Source organism: Poecilia reticulata, linkage group LG12 (genome assembly GCF_000633615.1).
Source record: "Poecilia reticulata strain Guanapo linkage group LG12, Guppy_female_1.0+MT, whole genome shotgun sequence".
NCBI classification, from domain to species: Eukaryota; Metazoa; Chordata; class Actinopteri; order Cyprinodontiformes; family Poeciliidae; genus Poecilia; species Poecilia reticulata.
The window spans coordinates 4,755,935-4,773,812 of record NC_024342.1 but is presented as its reverse complement, the minus strand read 5'-3'; the positions used below and the strand labels follow the sequence as shown (position 1 = coordinate 4,773,812).

At 40.5% G+C, this 17,878-nt stretch overlaps 1 protein-coding gene across 1 annotated transcript in view; it reads left to right on the top strand.

Moving 5' to 3' along the window:
• Positions 1–1,723: 1,723 nt before the first annotated feature.
• lhfpl2a (LHFPL tetraspan subfamily member 2a) overlaps positions 1,724–17,878 on the top strand; it is a 49,635-nt gene continuing 33,480 nt past the window's right edge. Inside the window, exon 1 of the mRNA XM_008423419.2 lies at positions 1,724–1,968. The gene's annotated coding sequence lies outside the window, so the exon portion shown is untranslated. The remainder of the gene's footprint in view (positions 1,969–17,878) is intronic.

Below are 17,878 nucleotides of genomic sequence, written 5' to 3'. Positions count from 1 at the left end.
ACTTTCACTGGAGACCACTGTTGTTCCGCTCTGACTCTCCAGCCGAAGGTCAGTCGGAGTAACAATGATCCCAGGAACGTCTGATAACATCAAGGCTGTTGTTCCTGACAATACCAACATTTGTTTATGCAGAAACTCCCTGATCGAGTCATGAGACTTCCCTTGTGTTTACACAGCATTCAAACCCCACTGACCGACGAGCAGGAATAAGAGGGCACTGGGAGGCCTGGCACCAGTTGCTCCCCTCATAGTCTCAACACTCTCAAAATAGTCCACTCAACTCTCCTTCACGGCCATGTAAACGGTAGCTGGAGGCACAAAAGTTTTTGTTTCGCACCATTCTTATTACCCAAGCCGGTGCCGACCTCCAATTTTTCTGTCACATAATTCTATTGAATTAGGCCAAAGTAGAGGATGGAAGACGGCGGACCCATAAACAAGGAAACAAAGCAAAGTTTGGCAGACATGTTGGACGCCAGTCGAAGGAACCTTCAGCATGTGAACAATCTGCACTGAACGCCGCCGCTGTTCCTCAGCTGTTAGCTTCCCAATAGGAAGGAGGTTAAAAGATGGATTTAGAGAGCGGTATGAAGGCCTTCTCGTTTCACATGCAAACTAAATCTGGTGATGAGTCACCTTTTTTGAACAACTGTTTCAAAAGATAAAAAATAAAACAGCAAAGTGAGTTGATATAAGCTGTAATTTCATTATGGACTCAGTCATCAAATTACACTTAAAGGTGAATCTGAGTTGACATGTATCAACCCAAAATGCACATAAGAATCTCACAGTTTGTTTTCTGCTTGCTAACTCTACAAATTTACACTAAAGACAGTCATGGTGGGTTTAAATGAAACCCATTAACAAACTATAACCAGCTGTTATCTGACTGTTCTGGTGCAAACACTGCTGCTATTCTTCAATTCATTATATCTTTCATTAAAAAGAAACTAATTTCTTAATGAAAAATGCTTTACAAAAATGGCTACAGCAGCCTTTACTTTGGTCATCTTTTACCACAGTGGGACATCTAATGCTAAAATGTAACAAAAAAATAATAAAGAAATTAAAAAGTGCAAAAATGACTGGATTGGGCTAATTTTTGTATTTATTCATTTATTTTTCTTGTTAGTTTTACCTGCTTAACAATAAACACAACTTTTATAAAATCTGTATATTGTTACAGATCCAAAACAGAAAAAGGGCTCAATTTCCAAATTATTTTAGGTCAAAATATATTTGTATTTTTTTATTTTGTTGACCTTTTTTTTTTTTTTTTAACCAATCCTGAACGGTGGTCAGGGGCCAAACAAAATCATTTCAAGGGCCCCAAATGGCCCCTGGGCCACACTTTGGACACTCAATGCAGAGTGATACACCATAATAAAATTACTAGAGTAAAAGTAAAAAGTACAACATTGTAAAAAAAAAATTAAAAAAAAACACTTCAAAATTACTTTTTTCCCAAAAAGTTACTCAAGTAAATGTAACTACCAGTTAGTACGCAAATCTGCCTTTTAGTAGCACTTAGTTCTGTTATTATTCCTCAATTTTCAAAAGTAACAAAACTGAATCCTGTTAAACTGAAAGAACACAAACACTTTCTGCCGGCGCCTTGTAGCGACATTAAATAGATCCTCTATTGACGAGGGATCCGGATCCAGGGGCTGGTGGATGGGGGGAGGGCTCTACCGGGTCACCCAGTCAGTCACTCCCATCCCAGTCAGTCAGTCAGTCAGTCAGCAGAGTCTGGCTGGACAGACACAGGAGGCGGACCGAGCCATTCATTCTTCAGCGAGCCGCGGACAAAACGTGGAGGAGGATGAAGACAGCCTGACGACGAGAAAAGTCACGCCATAACCAAGTCCCGGTCGTCAAACCCGACACTTTTAATTCAAACAGAGAAAGTGGAGAGGAAGTTTGAGCCTTCGCAGGGATCAGAGGGCGTCTCGTTCCGCGCTGTTCCACGTAAGTAAGTATGCGCGTCTGAAGGGAAATGTTTCCAAACTTCTTCTTTAACTTTCCGTCTGTGGCAACAATATAGACCTTTCCTCCTTTTTTTTTTAACCCCCTGTAGCTTTCAATCGGTATAGATGTGGTCTTTTTTATGCCTCGGTGTCTCCACTGTGCTGGCTGCGTGATTTTGAAGGGAAACGCGTGGCAGGAAAGCCGAGCGAACTGATGCGGTGCCAAACAATGCAAAGGCTCAAATGTACGGATCCATCGGAAACGCTTCAGGGTTTAACGGGAACGATACAAATCAGGACGATTGGAAACGATTCCGATAATCATAAGTGGGAAATCTGTATATTTTCCGACTCGTATTATTTTCCCGTGTGTGCTGTCATAAAGTAAAACAGATATAAACAAACAAACAAAAAAAATGATATAGTCTTTGAACAAAATTAAAAGATGTGTATTTTAAATGCAAAAACCACATTTTTTGGGAAAATATATCTAGTCTATATGTGTAGCTACATCATATATGATTTAGTTCAAAGTCAACTTAAATCAATTGAATTCATTCCGACACAATCAGATATCATTGTTACGAAAAAGTCTTCAGGTTTAGTCCGTTTTTGCTTTTTTTTTTTTTGAGTGTCACGTTAAATATTTCAAATATCAAGCTAATTTTAATATTATACAAAGACATGCTGAGTATATTCAAGATGCAATGTTCGAATGATTATTTACTTTATGGAGTTGAAAAGATTTTTGGAGTTTAATTTAAGTAGCCTCAGCCAGACCTGATTAATGCCAGACCCCTAGATTAGAGAAACTGGACCTCTCTTCTCTCAGCTAAGGTCAGTCAATTAATTTCAAGAACACCTGATTTATCCCAATGGGAAATTAAATGTTGTTGTAATTCAAATCTGGTCCAAGTGGACGGTGGATGGTGTTGATGTAGGTAGCAAGGAGATCCTGTAGCAGTAAGTCTTGCTATGAACCCAAGGGAGCTTCTGACTGAAGGTTGTTGCTGTATGACAATCTCATGACTGCTACAACATGCTAATAGCTCAATACCCAGGCAGCAGAGACAATATCCCACAGTAATACGTCCTGTTAGCACTGCTAATCTCTGTCTGGCCGTACGGTCAGAAATCCAGGCAGAGAGACGTTGAAGTTGGGGTTATGACCCTTTGTTCGATTGGAGAAACGATTTGAACTTCCTCCTTCTCTCTCTGCTCATTGGTCCTGCTCTCTGTCTGGGAACCTTGTCTTTCAAAGCCTCTGGAATTCAGGGTCGTAGTTTAGGTATCGTGAGCTTTTGAGATGCTAATCAGCTGCTCCTGGTCACAATTTAACAACAACAACAAAACAGAAAAAGGAGACTGGGCAAAAATGTCACCCGCTGAAAAGTTGCAAGGTGAAAACTGCCGCTGACCCCGAAGATCACAAAGACTCGTCTCACGTTTCCCAAACAGGATCACAATCTCCGAGAATTATTTTTGAGAAAATACTCTGTGGACGGATAAGACTGGAATACATCCGACAGGAAGCGAACATCACGTCAACAATCAGACATGGCGGTAGCAATGTGAATGTCTGGGGTTGCGATCGACTTGCAACAGCTGATAGAACCGCAAATTTTCCTTTCTGCCAGGACGCTCCAAAGGAAAATGTGAAGTTTCTGACCTTAAGCAGAGGAAAACTTGGGTTGTGAAGTAGGACAATGATCCAAAGAACACCACATATAAATGGTGAAAGGGAAAAAAAAAAAAAAAAAAAAAGGAAGGAAGGTGGAGTGGCCAAGTTGAGGTCTGGACATAAATCTAATTGAGATGCAGTGGCAAGACCTTGAATGGGTTGTTGATGCTGAGAGTACAGCACAACTAGTTATTAAGTTTACGGGGAAATTTCTTTTTTTTCACACGGCACAAAGACGGTCTTCTTTGTCCCCTGGTTTAAGCCATAAAACAAGCAAATCTTTTTGTCTTTTTTTTTTTTTTAAGTGATGCCTTCCAGGAAAAGCGTCATTACCCTCAAACACCTGCATGTGTCTAAAGGCATATTAATGGTTTAAGGTTGCTGCTCTGTTATGGCTTCAGAAGAAAGTCTGTCAGCGCTCTTGACAAGGTGCGACCCAGATCTTTGTCTGATTGTAGTGTTGAGTTTCATCATCACCGGCTGTAAACCAGTGTTTGTGTGTGACAGAGAAACGTCCTTTCAGGGCGGGGTGCGTATTGAGCGACGCTCAACGCTGCAGCTTATTCTTTGCGCATTTCTCGTCTCTTTGCTCTCCTGCTAATGTCACTTCTTGTTTTTTAAGCGTGCTTAATTGTTTTGTTGTTGTCACGTTTGCAGCTGTGAAATTGTGAAATTAAAGCGCTGCAGCAGTAAAAGTGTGGTCTGGCGCTTGTAACGGTAATTAGCTACAACCTATTTGTGATTTCTTTACTTAAAGGAGTGCAATTATCTAGTCGAGCCCGAGATTAAAATCTCGGTTAAAGATAGCACCGTCAGGGAGAAATTTGAAATCGCCTGTTGTTCCTCAAGGTACTGTGTTTGGCCCATTAAAAATCCCAAAGTTTTTCTTCACTTACCCCACAAAAAAAAGGATAAATACACGCATTTCTGTCTTTCAAGCAGGAGCCTGGATGCGTGAATCCAATTGGAAGAGTCCATTTTATCTTCTTCTCCTTTCACGTGGTTCCTCAAGGCTCAGTGTTTGGCCCATTAAAAATCCCAAAGCGTTTCTTCGCTCTGCTGAGTGCCGCTCTCCTGTACCTAACCCTCAAGAAAAGCACAAAGACACACATTTCTGTCTCTCCAGCAGCAGCCTGGAACTGCAGATGCGTCGGAAAAGTCAATTTTATCTTCTTCTCCTTCAAAGCAAGGAAAAAGGATTACCAACCTCCTCCTTTGCTTGGTGCAGATGATGCAGTCAGCATTGCTTTGACTACACTTTACCAAAAAAAAAAAACCCATGAAACAAACAGATTTTTAACTGCGATCCTGTTCAAACAAACCGCATCATCTGCTTCTTCGTGCCTCTTTGAGTTTTAAGGGAAAGCTTTTGTCACAAGTCCAGGATCTTGGTTACGCTTTATGGGGGCTGGTCAGTGCACGATTCCGGGACGGGAGACTATTTTTAGTGAATGATTTCAGCTAAATATCAAGCACTTCTTTGACTCCCTAATACCTGCGCACTTATCCATGCACAAGAGCAGATTTTGTCGGGCGGGTCTACAGACGGGAATGAGACCTGGGTCCCGACCGGCGGCTGATTGAAACCAAAACCGAGACCACAGTGTCGCTATGACCAAAGTGTGAAATTCACTAATTGAATGTCTGCTCCTGTGGCAGAAAGGTTAACCTAAACGACTCCAGTCAACTGGAGTTAAACATCTGGAATACAGTTTTTTGTTTTTTTGAAGCAAAAACCCAACGATGAATATCTTTCCATGGAAATGGACCTGATAACAAGGCTCATTCATTTGCATCACACGTCCTCAAACTACTGAGACAAGAGTTAGCTTCTTCTTTTCATATCTGATTTTATTATAAGCACTTCTTCAGGTCATTAGCTCACCCCTTGGAAGTGAGCTAATTTTGTGTCAATAAAACAATTAGCAAGAGAAGCTAGGGTTTTGTTTTTCTTTTCTCATGGAACCTTCAAAACACAGTTTTTATGTTACCAGTAGAATTGTTTATTTGCCTGTAAAAGTGACGTAATGCGAGGAAGAGAACTCTTGCTAGTTGGGTCACATTACGTAAATTTTTTTTTCCTCTCAAAGGGTCTATGGAGAGTTTTTCCACAGAGTTAAAAGCTGCTGTGTGTCAGACTTAGTTGTTTTTTTAATGGACTCACTTCATAGAAATTACGCTTGACCTCTCAGACTTCTGAGACACATTATTTAGTTTTTTTGGTTCTTGTCCTGTTAAGCTGTCACAGTTTTTGTTCGGCTAAACATAAAAGCAACTTTGCTGAACGATCTGACATAGGGTAGTTTGAAACTATCTTCTAAGATTATAGCATCACGTCAAACAGCTGTTGTTAAACAAGCTAGCAGCGAAAGCTAAGAGGGATATAGTTTAGCTAGGAGCCTCACATGGGGATAGAAATGTGAGGCTCCATCCCCGACCAGTCATTTGGGAATGACGTCACACACTACGTGTGGAATATAATTTACATATGCTAACCATTGTGCCCTGTGGCTAATTTCTGTTAGCAATACAAGCACAACAACAATTGTTTGTTTGACAGTTTGCTCTCTCAAACACTTGAGATAAAATGAGATATTAGAGTTAGAGGGTCTTAAACTTGACACCCTTTTTATAAATTCTTCAGACTCTTACTTTGATGTAAAAAAAAAGTTTTTTTTCTATTTTCCCTGATTTGTGAACAGAGGCAACTAAAGGCCACTTGAGTCTAACAACACTCAGGTATAAAAAACATTGAAGGAGTTGCCACCGTGTTTAAATTGACAGGATGACAGAAATGTAATGTGGCATTGCTAGATATTATTACAATTCTGTGATTGGCTAACGTTTAGCCAATCACAGCTGTAAAAGTGGCTGCGGTAGCCTCATTATCAGCTAATGATGCTAAAACTAGCTTCCAGAGCTTCCCGCCCACGTTTAGGTGAGGTGCTAGTTCATAGCTTTATTTTTGCTCTGGAGATTTGAGGATGTCAAAGTCTAAATTTTAGTTATGCTCTCTAAACCTGATTTGGATCATTCCAAACTGAGTTATTAAAATTCTATTTGGACACAATTTGACATTAACAAAACCTTTTTTTGCTGTTTGTGAAAATACAAAAGTGGAGAATTTTCATTGGTTTTCCCCCCCTTAGTATCTCATTAGAGAAAAGCATAAAAACCAAAATACTCTCACTAGTCAAACTTGAACTGGAACCTTGCGCGCCGTTTACAAATTCCTTTAAACACATCTTTTGAATTTTAGAACCTAGAAAAAACTAGATGACAAAAGTCTTCAGTCTGGTGCTTTGGTCTCAACCTTAAAAGGACAATTTTGACTTTATAAATAATTTTATTTGCCTTTTCTGATGTTTTGTTTATTTATTTTTCAATGTCTTCCAGTTTCAGGGTAAAATGCTCATTAGAATTTGAAGTTTATTGATCTTTGAGAATGTGTTTTTCCACCGATATACCATTGTATTAGTTGAAAATGGTCTTGAAAGAAGAATATTAACGCAACAACTTCTGGGGCAATTTATTGTCCAGCAAACTTTGTCATCGTGACAGGCCTGGTGGTGGTCATATTGGATTTTGAGGTTAGCAACTTCCGACGTCCCAAGTTGGAATTCCAACTCCCAAATCACAACTTCTGCACACAAACAGATCACTGCATATATGTGCGATGGCTCCATATAAATTAGCCAGCGTAGGAACAATGTTGTTGCGGAGAACTCCACGGAGGTCAAGACCTCGCCCTTATATATGTTACTTTGAGCCACCCGCTGACAATTAAATTGGAGTTGAGTGCAAAATTAACACGACACAATGGGTATATTATCGGGGGGGGATTTGCCACGATGAAATCAACCTGACTTGTCCTTTCACGCAGTGACCTCTCCTCGTGCCCTCGTGTTTCTTTTCTCGCACCGAATCAGCCAATCCCGCCCCGCCAACCCTCCGAAACCTGACAGAACTTTATTACTCTCTATGCGTCTCCGCGCTCAAATGCAGCACTCCGAGCCAGTCATGCGCGCTGATTAGATTAGGCAGCACTGGAGCTAATCACCCTTCCCTCTGCTATTCTTTACTACCCCCAGCCATTCCTTTTCTTTTTTTTCTCTCTCTTTGGACTTTCCATGTCCTCTGTACTCCCTGCGGTTTGTGGAGATGAGTCTCCCCTCGGGGGGTTGGAGGGTGGCGGTTGGGGGGAGGGTGGTGGTGGGAGAGAGGGTACACATCTGCCTCCAGCGGCAAAGCAGAGCTCTGTTTACAGGGAAACCAGCATGGTGGGGTCTTTTGCGATAACAAAGCCTCGCCCGAAACTTGTCTGAAGAGAAAGTTGTGCAAATAAAAAAAAAAAAAAGAATGACTTGTGAAGGGGAGAGAAAGGAAGAAAGGAAGGGAGGGGCGTTTGGACCCTCCTGTGGGGTGAAACGAGGAGAAAGAATCTGAGAATCTGCGGCGGGATTTATTTATTTTTGTTCATTTGTAGTGAGCTGGAGGTCAGTCTCTGGGGAATGAACGGCAGACAGACGGTTGGTTTTGCAGCTGCACTCTCCCCTCCACCCCCTCGGCTCTCTGTCTGGTCCCTGAGCGACTGCAGACTCGTTAAGCTGAACATGTTTGCATGTTCGTTTGAGCTCACGTTTCTGGTTCTCTTAACCCCCCCCTTTTTTTTTTTTGTCTTTGCTGCGTCAGACACGTTTGAATATTGATCAAGCCGGACCTGGAGTCACTGGAGTCACAGCTGTATGCTAATGATGGAAGGGTTCCACCGGCCCACAATAGGCAGCCTGTGTTTGCGATGTGCGATAAGGCCCGTATCATATGTTCGCTTTGGCTTGGGTCATGGAAAAGGCTGTAAGCTGTGGGAACGAGATAGCACCGAGCCGGGCATTGTGTTCGTGTGACGGATGAGACGCAGTCATGACTGGCTTTGCGGCCGGCTCCCGGTTCGCAGAGCGCCGCAACAACGACTACAAGGAGATGATGAATGTCTATAGCTCGTCCAAAAAAATTCTACAATGGCGAGCTGCCTTTTGGTGGAAAGGATAAGTTGTGTTTTGCTTTAAGAAGATTCAGTAACAACAAATTCTGGTTTCGAGGGGATTTTTGGCCATTGAGAACATTCTCAACGCTGAGCTGCTTAGAATTAAACAAACAACTTGGCATTTTCTCAACCAGTAGGGAGATTTTTCCCTCCGCCGAAATGACCATATAGTTGACATTTCGAGAATAAATTTGCTTAACAGAAAGACATTGATTTAAAAAACACACGGAGACTTTCTCTATCTTTAATTATCACAAGCAAGTAAAATATTGGCTATAAGACGAAGAATTTGCTTTTTATACTCAAACCTGCTTTGAATTCATTTAATAAATTTTGCTAAACACAGCAAGTATTTTCAAAGAAAGAGTGACCTGATTCCTGATTTATTCACCCGAATTGATTAAATGGTGTTAGATTTTCTTTTCCAATTGATACCTAGGAAATTATAACAATTATTTTTGATATGCCAAACCTGCAGAACACCTTTTAAAGTTTCGCATCAAGAATAATTCACACATTCTTATCAGCAACAAATCTGACTAGTTCATTTGTTCAATTGAAGGATTGCATGTTTAGTATATATATTTATATAATTTGGCCCCTTTTGAATCTTTTTGACTGGGAAATTTTGGCCTATTTCACAAAAAGTTATCTAAGTTCAAAGTCATACAAACAAGTCAGAACCTAATAGAGTTTTGTTCAAATTCTAAAGTATGAAATATAGAAAAAAGAGCAACAGCTGGGTATTTTGTTTTCTTCAAATCAAGTCTAAATATGTTGGAATTTTTGGATCACAACGTTGCAGTCCAGCTGCCTACTTTATCGTGAGGATTTCTCAAATGAATCCCTGTCTTGGCTCCAATGCGGCGCCGTCGACATTCCTTTAACTTTTGCTCGGATTTACAGTTCTGTCCCAGCGCAGCGCTGTCCGCGCAGTCGGTGCAGATACGTTGTCTGACTTGGTTGCATGGCGAAAACAATACCTATGGAGAGGCAGACCTTTCATTATTAATTTTTACATCTGGTAGCCAAAGGTTATTAACATGCTCTCTAGCAATTTATTGGCTCAGCAGTTCTGGGTTTAATAGAGGTGAGTCAGGCTATAAAACAGGGCACTGGTTCAGCCTAATCCAGCTTAATATGCTGAGTACACTCTGAGAAAATGATGAATCACCTACTATAAAAAAAACAAAACTAATCTTTTTATGCATTCAACATAAACAGGTTGAAACAACAAGATTTTCATTTCTTAGATGGTAACTATAATTGCCTAAATTGACCCATTTAATAAGCTACCTTACTAAGATAATCTCCATTAGAGATTTTTGTTTGCTTCTTTTAGATTGTTTTTAATCACAATAATGTTAAAAATAACATCTTGAAAAACATTTATTTTGGAAATTTGTTGCCAGGAATATCAGGGATGTTTTAGAGAACGGGCAGAATATTGCACACACACTGAGGATCCCCAAAGGAACATACCTATTGTCAATTACCCTCAGTAATACCATTTGGAAAGATTGGAAAGATGTCATAAATCTAACTGAACCAAAAATACAGTGTCATAAAAAGCCTTAGTAAAACTTTTATTAAATCCTTTATAACTTCCTTGCTAATGTTTTCCTTTATCCTCCCTGTGAGACTGAGAGCTTCAGTCTTGCTAACGGTTGCTAACAGCAGGTGAAGGTGACCGTTTTGGTAACGTTTCCGAGGACAGAGTCGACCTCGCCAACCGGTTCCAGTCATTGAACCTTGTTGAAGTGACAGGTTAGATCAGTGTTTCTCAACCCTGGTCCTCACCGCCCCCCTGTCCTGCATGTTTTAGGTATTTCCCTTCTGCCACACACCTGAATTGTGTCTCTCGGTGATTAACAGGCTTCTGCAGAACGTGATGGTCATGCAATCATTTGAATCAGCTATTCTGGAATAGAGGAACATCTAAAACATGCAGAGCAGGGGGGCGGTGAGGACCAGGGATGAGAAACACTGGGTTAGATGAAACACCAGCAAGTCAGAATTGATGCAAAGTTGGATTAAGACGTCAATGACATTTCCCCAAAAATTTACTATTACCTCATAATTTTCAAATAGTAGAGTAGATTCATTAGAATGAATGTTAAAATTTGAAAATTATCTCTTAAAAATAAAAAAAATTATTAAAAAAAGCGTTGCCGCCCCCAAACTCGGGGCCCTGGGCTACCACCCAGTCTGGCCCAGGGGCTGAGGACCATGTGTTTGTAACGGGAAGGATTCAGAGAACGAGTCGTTTCTTTGTTTACTTTTTTCATTTTGGGCGGTCTTTCTCAGCCCAGGGGATTTGTTATCTGAAGGGACAGGGGTGTAAAGATTGTTTGCTGAATTAAAAAAAACAAAACAAACAAACAAAAAAACAGCTAGAGCACGTATGTTTAAAATCCAGTTAGGTAGACGATGTGAAAACACAACACATTGAGAGAAATGCAGTCTTGTACCGGGGGAGTGCATCCCTCACTGGGGTCCTGACTTGCCCCTGCCAACATGGCCGCCTGCCCCACAGAGCGCTCACTCTGATTGGTAGCTTCTTTTTAATAGCTGCCTTTGACCTCCATTCATTCATCCATTCATCCGTCCATCTGTCGACTTCTCTTTTATTGCACATTGGAAATATAATTCTCACTAAACAGGTTTAGCAAAAAACTTTAGCGTTTGCCGTTGTCGTTTTCCAGGCTAAACTGAAGGTTTTATTCAAAGTGTGAATTAAATTGACAACTCAGGATTTCCTTTTGTTCTGCAGTCAATCTTAAGTGAACTGTATGTTAATTTATTTTTGATCATTTCAAAGGAAAACAAAGTTAACTTTGCTTATCCCTGTTAGGATATCATCATTACAAATGCACTTTGGCTCTTCAAAGTAAAAGCACTTCCTCATACTGAAATTCAACATTCACCCTCATTTAACAGCGTCACCCTTTTCTTTCAGGTTGTGATTTATAACGTGGGAGGGAACATGTTTCACATTTCGGCTTAAATGTTTCAAATTAATATCTGTGTAGTATGCAACAGACTGGCGACCTGTCCAGGGTGACCCCGCCTCTCGCCCGGAACGTTAGCTGGAGAGGCACCAGCAACCCTCCCGACCCAACAAAGGGACAGGGGTGTAAAGAAAATGGATGGATGGATGGATGGATTTGTGTAGTAGATTTTTGCTTCTCTCCTTGTAAATCATCTGAATCACAAAGAGAAAAAAGAGAAATGACTGACCATCTACTGCACAATACAGTTTATGTTAACTGGTGTGACCTACTTGAATGCAAAACATTTATTGTTCTTCAAAATAAAAGCACTTCCTGAGTCATCTATAAACAGCGTCTCAACACAAAAGGATATTTCTATAATGACGTAATGATGGCATTGTATGAACACTATATGAAATATGGCAATAAATGACGGTTGAATGAAATTTTCTGAAAAAGACAATTCTTAAATTTTCACACGTCAACATCGACGTTGGTACTTGGTACCTTTTATTGGCACAGTTCTTTTCATCATAACTGCGCTCAACATCGACCTTACTAAGCTCCGCCCAGAAACGCCCTCGAAAATCCCACATGACTGCATGTCTCATAAACAAAGTCTCGCGGAGCTTAGTTTCTATGTCAACATGGCGACTTTCATTTCGACTGACTCTCTGAGTCGATTAGTGTAGTCTGCCGGATTTTCACAAAATATAAGCCACGACAATGGAACCAACAAGTTCATGTCATCTTTTTTGGACGACATCAAGGTGTTTGAGCTACGCGAAGCCTCCAACATTGTCCACAGCGAAAAGCTACCGGTCGATGAGGAAAACAGCAGATCCTCAGACCCTCAGCAGAAATATAGCTGTGGACAAGATCACTGATGCCTACTGTTCTTGCAAGGCTGGGTGAGTCGGACATTCATGATTTTGAGGGTTATTTTTGAAATCAGTGATTTCTCTTTCAGGCAAATGTTTGAGTATGCCTAGGCCTTATACACTACTCGGTGCTAGCGTGGCTAACACGATTACAGTTTAGTAAAAGCTAGCATGGCTAACACGATTACAGTTTAGTAAAAAGCCTTTTCAGGTTAAATAAAATCTTTAATATATGTCAGATACGGTACACATTGCATATTGATCTGTTCAGCTAACGTAAGGCTGTAACAGACAGGCTTCTAGGTGGAGAAGTTGTATCGGTACCGCCATTATGCTGTACTTGGCTAAAAGGTTTTTATAATGGATGTGTTTATTATTGACTTTATTTTTTTCATTCACTAAACACAAAGAAAGCAAAGCAATAATACTTACACCAGGAGACACTTTGTTCTTATTGATCTTACGACGGTTGAACTGCAAATGCGGTCGTGCTCAAGCTTTGATCCAAGCAAGGCTTTCCGTTTCAGATTTTGGAAATCTGTGAATTTTAGTTCCACAAATATGATCAGGATACCTGACATCGCCTGTACAGATACCCCACTGACAGTGGAGAACCATTCTTTTTCGAGTCCTGACGCAAAAACTTTCTGCTGGTCTGCTAGTCCACAATGTATTTACTACTGTAGCTTGTGTTTGTGGTAGCTGCGCTGTGACGTGAAATGGGCATTAGCCAATGAAACGCGGCCCCTGTGGTAAGGTCCATTGCCTTCATCTTGCCACGCCAGGGTTGGGAAGCGTTCGACCCCGTTGTGTAAACACGTAACTTCTCCTCTGGTTGGCCACATTAAAACGGGTTTTAAGCTAGCTGGGCAGTCGGATTCCAGGTGGTTGATGGAAGGAGAAACTAAATGGCTGCTTCATATGGTTTTTAAACAAAGACAAAGATGAAGAGGCTTTGTCTTCCAGACATAACACAACCTGGTGAACACGAGCCTGACCTCACACACACATACACAACCATGCGTGGGTGAGGGATAATTTAATGCGCGTATGAACCCTGGTGCCTGCTATGTCCGTCATCATGTCTGGGATAGCTCTGGCTGGGGTCCAATCTGGAGAATTTCCCCTCCGGTTCACATTAAGAGGGCGCTCATTACACCTGTCTTGTGCTGTAGAGAGGGAGAGAGAGAGACTGACCCCAGTGGCGACTTCCCCACATCTAAACACACGTACAGCATGTTGGAGGTAATCACTTCTGCTCCGAGTGATAAACACACACCAGCCTGGCTGAGCTGTCTGCTGTGTCTCCCATCGAGCTAACAGGCTAATCTGCGGACCGTGAGGTGATGTCATCTCTGCCTGTGGTTTACAGGCACGACACACTTACATGCTTGTAGGCTTGTCATCGGCGTGCGCTCACACACACACACACACATACACACACTCACAAACGTGTACGGAAATTGGATAGTCTAGTTAATTGTTGCATTAGTGCAAAGTGTGTAATCATTGTGCGCCTCGGGGAGTAAAACACACCCCGTATTTTTAGTTTACAGGCCCAGAGATTTTGTAACACTTCATCTGGTGCAATGGTGTTAGATGTGCTTCGTTGAAGGTGGGAATTAGAGGCTAGTTGAGAGAACACAGTACGTTAATTGTGTTTTTGGAGAAAAATTCGAGGTTTTCGTTTCTTGGCGATTGATTTTAAGAAGCTACCTAGTGTCTATGGTCATATTTTTATTTTCATCTCATTTCATAAAATTTTTTATTCAACCCACTCGATAATTAATATGAATACTTCATGTAATTACTAAAATATGCCATAAATTAAAAGGAGCAGAAAGAAAAAGAAACTTATATCTCCTCACTATTCACGTAAAAGATAATGAGCTATTCAGCTTAGAAGACTATTACAAATTTTAAATACACAAATCATACACAACAAGTGGATTAAAACATCAGCTTCACTTTCTTAGTAATGATTTTAATATTTCTTTTCAATGTAGACAGAGATTTTGTTTGTTTTATCTGAATCTTGGAAAAATCTCAGTTCCTTTAACATTGTATTTGTTTTTTCTTTTTACAAATCTGCTTGGAATATTTCAGTATCATCTTGATATTCAAAGGATTTTTTTCTCATCAAAGAGAAGTTTGACTCATAATTCGGCTTCTGCTGGCCTGCACCTTGGTCTGAAGTAAACTTAAAAGGACATAAAGGTGTGTGCTTCAATGCTGATGATTTGCTGCATCTCTATTTGAGAAGTTTGTTTTGAAGGAAAGAATGAAATAGCTGTTGAGTTGAAAGTTGTGCTTACAGAAGCAATACATAAAGACTGCAGGTCAAATTTTCAACAATGTTTGATGGTAAATGTAGGAGGAGCCTTCATCTGCTCAGTTGACAAGGGACACTGGTATATGCTAATGATGCTAACGTTAGCATCTGCTTCGTTACGTCCTGTTGGTGTTAAACTAAATGGCTGTGCCATATGGTTTTTAAACCTTTCAAGACTGTGTTTGACCACCTCTACCTGAGAATCTAAAATACTTGGCTGAGCAAACTGGATAATTCTACGAAATAAGTTGGACATCTTTAGCTCAGGAGTACGTGTTTAAATTAGCTATAAAGTTTGCAAACTGAAATCAATTTGTCACTATTCTCGGACTGATGAAGATCTTAGCTGGTACACCTGATACCGTCCTCCCACTCAGCCGTCTGTGTCCAGCCTTCACAGTTGGGTGTCAGGGTTCTGCAAACAGTCCGCTGAATGCAGGTTGAAGACCTGGTGTGAACACAAACCGGCATTGTTTCTGCCTCGCTGTCACCATCACCGGGCAGAGCTTTGCCCCCCGGTCTCCGAAGCGGAAGCCGCCTGTGGCAGCAGAAACTCAACAGTTTTTCCTTTTTCTCTTTGAAGCGCTACTGGCAGAGATTTCAAAGCCCCTCTTTCTTAGAGTTGGCTCCTAAAATAATGCAACCCAGCTGCTCAGCTGAGCAGAACCAGGCAATACTTATTACCCGCGACAGCAACTGATTTTTATATATCCTTTTTATGTTTTACCTTTACTGCTTGGACATTCCAGGCCTTTTCTTTTTTCTTTTCTTTTTTTTTACACAACAACCAGACGAGGACTGTTGTTTGGAACTGAATGGTGTTCAAACCTATTGGTTGTGTCTTTGTAGGTTGGAACCCATTTTCTGGTGCTGATACAGCATCAACTTTATGAAAATGTGAAGTCGCTGAGAATATTCAGGCCAGAGCCGGTCAGGTTGGTAGAGCTCTGCGCAGACCGCTGTGGTTCCTAATCAGTCCCAGTCTTATGATAGGAGCTCTTACGTAACACAGATCAAACAAACATCTATTGTGCAGATGTCTTCCTTTCGATAATAATTAAAGCCCAGATTTAACTGTTCAATGTTAAAATATTGAACTGAAACTAATCAAACAATAAAAACTGAAATTGAGAAAACATTTTCATTATCTGACAGAAATAAAAATGGCAATTAATGGGGAAAACTAATAAATGGAAGCACTTCATGTGCTTATAAGACTAAAACATACTGGAATTATAGATATACTATCCTTTGTTTTTGTGTTTGTGAATTTATTTATTAGCCTTTTCAACATTAAATAATTTAATACATTTTTTGAAAATGGTATCTTCTGTTGAGTATTCATTACCCAATAATACTTTGACCTTTTTGAATTCTGCACCTAAAGACTTAAAGTATGAAACTACTACTACATCTAATAAAAATTAAATTAAAACTAAACAATATTTACCTAATGATGACTAAAGAAGATTAGCAAACAAACTGAAAACTAACTGAATTAGACAAAATAAAACTAAACTGTAATGAAAAACCCCAAACTATCAGAAACCTGGTTCACACACAAACCTCAGTGAGCACCTGCTCTTCGGCACTCGTTAACCAATCACGCGCCGGCTCATTTGGTAATTTGTCTTAATTCCGTAAAGTCTCCCGTAAAGTCGTCGGTGCTGAGAGAAGCAATGTGGCCGCTTCCTGACACGTGCGTGTGCGGTGCACTCTGACCTGAGGGATGAAGCATCTGAGCCGGGTATTTTAATGAGAATGCTCCGTGCTCAGACTCACATGCCTCTTATTACAAACCCACAGACCCATTGAGCCAACGGAGGATGGGATCAACAAATAAAGAACAGCTTGTCGTGTTTTCTTTTCAACCTTGCCAGACGCAGCGGTAACCCATGACTTCAATTAGACAGTGTCCACATTTGGCTGCTTCTTGTTTGTTTACGGAAACATTTGAATAGTTTAATGTTTGGGATTCTGTGTTTGGTTTATTTTTCGCTGGCTGCGTTTCCATTGGAAATGTGTGCAAAACCTTATATATTCTGCTGTTGTCGGGAAAAAAACAACACAGTTTTGCAATTGCCATGTTTCCATTAAATAAGTACAATTTACTTTTAGTGCAGTTAAAGTTCATCTGCATCATCTTCCTACCACTTCCTGTTGTCTTCTTTGTCTTTTCCGCCAGTAGTAACATCCGGTTGTTGATGCGAAAAAAGTGTTTCCATTACAGGGAATGACGCCACCTACTGGTAAACAGTCTGCAGTCGTACAGGGCTTCATCCAGTCCAGAGGACCCCAAAGATCGTTGCATATCATTCAACTGTTCCTGCTCACATTCAGATGCTGATGGTTCCAACATTTTTAGCCTAAACGTGATAAGAGATACAGTGGAAATATACAGTACAATTGTCAGTCCAGATTTGATCAGTTTTTGTATTTTTGATCATTATTAAGAGTTCATCGAGTGGATTTCAAACTCTTTAAAAACCTGTGACGTATCGCTTTGGGTAAGCAGTGACAGAACTGAAAAAGATGCGAACTTTATCCATTAGCTGGTTGTGTTATTGATAGAGTTCTAAGAAATCATTGTATATGTCTAGTTTGTCTACCAAGGACCCAAAATACTTCCAGAGGTAAAGATTGAAACACGCTGTCTTTTGAAGACTCAGAGTCTTCATCAACTGAGTCTGTCAACATAACAAAGCAACTTAGTATTTACTTTCTTTCCCATTTCAAAATAAGAGATTCAAACATAGATGTAGTGTTGATGGCTTACTCGTACTCCACCATAACCTGGAACTCAAAAATGTCTACTTCCCAGTATAAATCAAACCACGGACAATTGGAGATGCTGAAGAAACGTACAATGAAATGGCACAGACTCCAACTATTAAGTAGTCCGAATCATGTACTTTGCCTTGAACATTTATTCAAAGTAGTACCTAAAATACCAAATGAGCCATTGGTTTTAGTAGAGCAA